Source organism: Borostomias antarcticus (assembly GCF_949987555.1).
Source record: "Borostomias antarcticus genome assembly, chromosome: 20".
Lineage (NCBI taxonomy): Eukaryota > Metazoa > Chordata > Actinopteri > Stomiiformes > Stomiidae > Borostomias > Borostomias antarcticus.
This window is the reverse complement of record NC_140253.1, coordinates 20,226,051-20,232,050: the sequence shown is the minus strand read 5'-3', so window position 1 is coordinate 20,232,050 and position 6,000 is coordinate 20,226,051.

The following is a 6,000-nucleotide window of genomic DNA, read 5'->3' as shown; positions in this document are numbered from 1 at the left end:
GGTACCTGCTTTATGGCCCGGGGAGCTCACTTCTAAGAGCTAGATTAGGATTACCGGATGGCTCTGGGTAAAACATCCACATCTATATTCTGGAGATAGCGAAGGTTGTGCAGGGTTGAAATTGGAAAAGTGTGAGAAGCAAATGGTTGTTGATAATGTGTGTGTGTGTATGTGTGTGTGTGTGCGTGCATGCGTATAACTATGTGCATCTATGTCTGTGTGTAGTGTTGTGTGTCACCAAGATGAGATATTCAGTTACATTCAGGTTGCATCACTATAGACATCACTCTCTGGTCTCCGAGAGACAGCATACTGCACATGTAGCTCAGGGATGGCACCCTCATCCTCCCTCAGACTGAAGAGAACATGGGAATAATTCATCACTAGTGAGGTGTGGGAAGAAGAAACAGAAGGAACGTCAGAACAGGTAGAGAACCATGGCCATCAGAAGTCAACAGAGCCAGATCCGTCTAAATCTAGCGCAGTGATTAAGACTGCTGAATTCCCTCAGGCCGTTCTCCCGAGACATCCGCTCTTGTGCACACGCGCCTGGCTCACCATGGACAGGCCAGGAAGGACAGACCAGAGAGAGATCTAGATCAGATCAGAAGGTCATCTCCCATGAGAACTGTCCCATTTCAGGCCTGTACTATGGCCAAGTCTGGCAATGTCAGTGTAGGGCTAACTCAGAGATGTGTTATACTGTGTGTGTTATACTGTGTGTCACAGTATGAATGGTACAGTATGTATATGTATGAATTACACAAGCTCACACACAGATAGGCTCTATTTATCTCTAATCTTTTCAGTCATATTCCACTATCATGTATAAAACCTGGGGCGTCAACAATACATCTCAACCGTTTTCATGTAAGTACAGTTTGTTCTTTATCCGTAGACATGAGACAATATCAAAGTAATCAACAATCTCATGATCATTAACAAGTGGGATATATTTAGTTTTTGCATAGTAATGGGACACAAGCTGGATCCACATGATGGCGGTTTTAGGATCTGATTTACAAGTTTCTCTGGCCTAAATAAAAAACACCGAGGCACAAACTCTTTGATCTGTGCCCGTCTCTGAGAGGATTGCGATTAGCCATAATTAAAAGGTGAAAAGCGTGGTAATGCTTTATTAATTTGGATCGGTTTGCACTAAACCAATAACATTCCCACTCTTTTGAAGGGAGTCAGGGCGGCTGCGCTCAAAGGGACTGTGCTTAGGGGGAAGTGATTTAAAGCCCATTTCACACTTGGTTTCAGAGACGATGCTTGACTTGTTGTCCCTCCCCAACTCCAGCCTGGCCGAGACGCCATCTTGCATCCACGTCTCTCACTTCACACATCTGGAAGGACCCTAAGACTGACTAGTGCAGTGCCCGTCTCTCCCGTATAACTCAGAACTATCTCCTTATGAAGGCTATTTCCATGCATTATTACATTTTTCTTTAATCAGAATCACTAATAAGTGCCTCATGTTATATGCACAAGCTAACATGTTGGTTAGGAAATTCCACTGGTGCTCAGATAATGTCAAGATCAGCCTGTTTAGAGCGTACTGTACCCCTCTCTACACTGCTCCCTTGTGGATAAAGTTTAAAAAGGCTAGCATCCACAAGCGTAAGGTTGCCTATAATGACTGCATACGCATATTGCTTAAAAAGCCAAGGTGGTTCAGTGCAAGTGAACTGTTTTGTAGTGCAGGAGTCAATACATTTTAGCGAGTAGCTCACAGTTGCTTTCTGTTTCAGGGCAGAATGGAGAGGAGAGAATGTGCATCAGGTATGTAGTAGAAGTTTTTAATTCACTTATTATCTTAATTAATGTTAGCAAATATTCAATTTAATTAACAATTAGCAAATATTTGCTTAGCTAGCTAGCTATATTGTTAAAATGTGCTTAGCTAGGCTTGTTAGCATAGCTGTGTGTGACAGGTACAGCAGACCAAACCGCCCCTGGAGTCCTGATCCCTACTAACACAGTACGTAAAACTGACGGGACACATTGGTGTAATTGTGGTAACTTTGCGACGTCACCAGCAGCGGACCTAGCTGACACCGAGCTGACACTTGCCTTTTCAGTCGCAAAATAACCAAAATAGCCGTCCTCAAGGAGACTGTAAGGGAACGTAGCCGCCACTGCTGCTTAAATCCGTAACTACGATGTAATTAAATAACGTGACAATGTGGTTACATCACAGTCCCAATCTGACTTTATTGGAAATGTGTCACAGTGGGTCAGAACATTTGTAAATTACTTAGGTTTTAAAATAAATTTTGAAGTCATACAGTTACAGAATTGTAATAATGAGGAGAAATCCTGCATGTCTGCTTTGTGTGTAATTTCTCATTTACAGTTAATATTAACACTAAAGATTTGCAGTCTAGGCCTAATAAAAATAATGATAAAAAATATGCCTATGAATAAAGTCCTAATTTTGCAACCTAAATGTGAGCAATGAACGCTGAGCAGTGAACGTAGAATGCAAGGCATTGGGCTACTTTCTTAGTGACACATTTGAAGAACTAGACAAACAAGTTACACACTCTGTGCCAGTAGGTGGCGGTATGCACATTAAAGTTGTTTGCGTGCGATCCGCCACTAAACCCAGCGAAGAAGAAGAACTAAACTTCCGCTCCGTTTGAGACAGAAATGATTGAGAAAGACCAACATGTGCTGTCTTTGTGTCGACAACACAGATCATGTAAGTATCTCAATTTCAATGTATACATACTATGTATTTTGGTATCGTCCCAGATAAAACACCAACGTTATGTGCAAGCTACCCTTTTGTAATGATTATATGCAGATGCTCTCTTTCCAATGTTAGCTAACTAGCTAGCCAGCTAACGTGATTAGCCTTTTTCTGTACATGGCTAGCTAAGTAGCCTACGTAAAATTACTCTCGCAATTATTGTTAAAACGTTCGCTTTTGTGTAATTGTAGCTTAAATTATAATGTTGGCTTGGCAACGTGAGAATATTTCAGTTGTGTACACTATAACTTTTATGAAGTGTTGTCGTGGGCCATTGTTTCCTAATTACGGGCAATGGTGGATTCTTCTCGAGTCTATCAGGCTCGCGCGAGCTCCTGCACGTTCGTACTGTTTCATCGCTTGGAATAAAATGCGATAATTAGCTTACTCATTGATTTCGCATTAACCCACGACACCGTTAGTGTGTTTGTTTTTAGGCATTCATTTTTCCGATTTTAACGTTAACAGAATACAAGAAGCCCCAACAACGGAGCTAGGCTAGCTAGCAGGATTTGTTATAGCAGCCATCTTGGCTTTTGGCACGTGGTCCTGTGGAGTGTGCATGTCAGCCAACGAGAGGGTCACCCACCCACTCTCTCTCTCTCTCTCTCTCTCCCTCTCTCCCCTCCCATGCTCTCAGTTGCCAACCTCCCAGTTCTTGTTTGAACTGAGCAAGAAGCAGGTGAGCGGGGCAGGAAGAGGCGCTAAGACGGGGACAGGCATGGCCTGGGGCAGTCCTGGGACAGCACCACAGGCTCTGTGAGTCATGTTCAGTTGAATGCCCTCATGAGTATTAACAGAAGAGCACCATATACATATGCACACATACACTCTAACATGTCGCTCTCTCCTCAGCTCAGCCCAATGGTCTCTGATGGTTCTGTCTGGCCAGCCCTTAGGTGGAGAAACACCTGATCATCAATATAGGCACACGTAAGTACAAATGCACATACGTTTCCATAGACGGGATAAACAAATGGGAATATTGATATTGAGTTAGCGGTAGACATGTGAGATTCATAAGACGCATCACTGACGCCAGTGACGCCACAATATCAGGGAAATTGAGCAATTGCTTCCCTGTAGTGCAAACTTGCAAGATTCGCTCAGTTATTAACCCTTCTTGCCTTTTTTGTTGTTGGTTGTTGGTTTTCTCTCTCCTCCTTCCTCTCTGTGCAGTTCTCCTGTGTGCTGAGCCGCTATCCCATGTATTGCCACTGCTGACAGGGTAGAGCTCAGCCCCATGCAGAAGTGAGTGATGAGGAGAGGTAAGATCATTTTCCCGTTTTTTTTCCCTCCAGTTTTAGGAACCGTCTCAAGAATGTGTTCCCCACTTTTATGCCTTTAAATCAGGGTTGGAGTATTCCAGGTGTGTGGCCATGGCCATGAACATCAGTAGAGGAGGGAACCAAGTGTCTCATTCTCTCTCCACAGTTGTGTGGTTGTAACCCCCCACTAGCTACATATTCATTCAATCTTTATTTAACCTCGTGAATCAATTGAGAGTAATCTCTCATTTACAATGACGTATAATCACTCTATATTTGAACTTGTACTACAGGTGAGATAATCCTTTTTAATGGTCTCTCTCATTGCTGTGCAAGACTTGGGTGTTCTCCTGCTCTGAGTGCCCATTCTCCTATACCTCCCAGATCTACCTCCACAAGCACATCAAGAGGAGCCATGACAACCTCTGTCTCTGCTGAGGAACACACAGAGCATTATGAAGTAGCCAGTGCCTTGGCGAAGGTGTTTGAGCAGCAGTCATCAATGGATTAACTCCCAAGACACAAGGAAGAGACAGCGCAACACACGCTATGACTCCAGTGACAAAGGTAATATAATAAAGTGCATTCAACAGTCCCAAAAGAGTACTACTTGAGTTGACTAATCTGAGCTAATTTACCTCTACTATATGTTCCAGTGCCCAGGCAGCCGGTCGGCAGAACTCAGACCAGACCAGCTATGCCAGGTGCCAGAGCCGGAAGGCCTGCTCTGCCAGTTATCAATGCAGGTATCCATGCATGTTTGTGTTGGTGAAATGTCTATGCATATTTGCACACTTACAGTTAACTCAGGACTGTCTGAAGACTCATGTACTCAGTTCACTAATTCGCTCATCTCACATCTCACTACTCGGCAGTAGATGTTCATCGCCCGGGTCCTTTGAGCCAAGGCGCTGTGAGCCCAGGCCCTTCAGCCCTTCAGACGTCCAGGCACGAGCAGCATGCATCAGCGATTAGCACCCCGGCCAGACCAGGTCAGGATCTGACATGTCTCATGTCGAGTTGATTCTTCCCCTTATGCCAGAATCACTACGCCGCCAGCACCATAGTTTCCTGCTCATCCCTTTATCCTCTGGTTTTCAGGTAGTTCTCTGATGCCATCGCCTGTGAGACCAACAGCTCCAGCAGGGTTGCCATCAAGCTCTGCAGATGCTGGTATGCTGAATTTTGTGAACTACTTTATGCTGCATGTAGGGATATACTTTGAGCTGAATATCCATTATGGGACTGTACAATTACTTATAGCCACATCTGTGTTTAATATCCAGACTTCCAGAGGATGATGTGTCAGCAGTTCTCCAGCGTCATGCAGAGTCTGAGGGAGATGGCACAGACAATGATGAGGCTGGAGCAGAGGCTGGAGCAGAGACTGTCCGGCGAGTCTGCAGACAGCTATCGGGGAGCAGTACTGGATGACCTGCACCCTGCTAAAACGGAGGAGGAGCTGCTGGTCTTGGAGGAGCAGCTGAAGGACAAGGATCATCAAAGGAAGATGGTGAGTAACTTCAAGGCAGAACTTTGTTCCTTATTTTTGCAGAGAAGTGTTAAGGAAATGTAAAAGTAAATGATTGTCTTTATGTTTTGCAGACACGATATCTGAGTTCCATTGGCGGCAAAGATCTGCCAGATGTGGTCCGGCGGGTGCTGTCAGCCATTGCCATACACAGTGTGGTGTGTCTACAGCGTCCATGGGAAGAGGGGGAAGAAGCCTCTGAAGAATATGACCCTCTACAATGTCATATTACGTAAGGGATTGTTCATATTTTCGCAAAATAATACATTGTCTTTGCTTCATGCCATGTGCATTGAAACCATTCCCTTTTTGGTTAAAAGGTGCAGTTATGGCCTGTAAGCCAAGCACCACTGTGACGGAGGTGTCTGCCCAGCTGCAGGAGATGCTGAAACATGCCCCTGCTCGATGCAAAAAGGTATGTGATGTCAGGCAGTTAATTTTCT